Source organism: Eimeria mitis, genomic scaffold (genome assembly GCF_000499745.2).
Source record: "Eimeria mitis Houghton genomic scaffold, Emh_scaff500, whole genome shotgun sequence".
Lineage (NCBI taxonomy): Eukaryota > Apicomplexa > Conoidasida > Eucoccidiorida > Eimeriidae > Eimeria > Eimeria mitis.
The window spans coordinates 15,448-16,062 of NW_013573301.1; positions in this window are offsets into that span (position 1 = coordinate 15,448).

A 615-nucleotide genomic window follows, 5' to 3' on the forward strand; every position below is an offset into this window, starting at 1 on the left:
TGAAGCTGGGGTTGCCATAACTCATTACGATTCTCCGCAAACGAGCTTATAAATAGCCAGCTAGTGCTAAGTAACCGGAGACGGATACCTCAAGCGCCGGTGGCGACACTGCTGGGCTTGTTTGTAGTTGTCATGATGAACTCCCGCAAAGAGCTTGGTCCCAGAGCAAGCCCCTACTGCCCACGTTGGGAGATACCTACTACTATTGCCAGGTGGTCAGTCAACGACTACTCGAGGAAAATGTGCCCGATGGTGGACCACGGCCGTCGAGGTTTCGATGCCACTTCATTGAATGCCGCGGTACTCAGAGACATCCATTACATATAAAGGCCAGACTGTTATGAATGCCTCTGAGAGGAATATGCCACGCGCTAAATTCTTTGCAGTGGATGTCTCAATGCGGGTCTCGACGTCTGAGGCGTAACGGGGTCAAAGGGTCAGGAGAAGTGTGTGTAGAGCCGCGGGTGTAGAGCCGCGGCTTGTGGGAGACAGCCGTATGCCTTCAGATGCATTACTGCTGAACTATCTTCACACAGAAGAACTGCGGTCAGAGATCTGGAGATCGTGACTGCAGCGCCTGAGGTGAACATAAACTCAACGGATGCGGGGCAAATC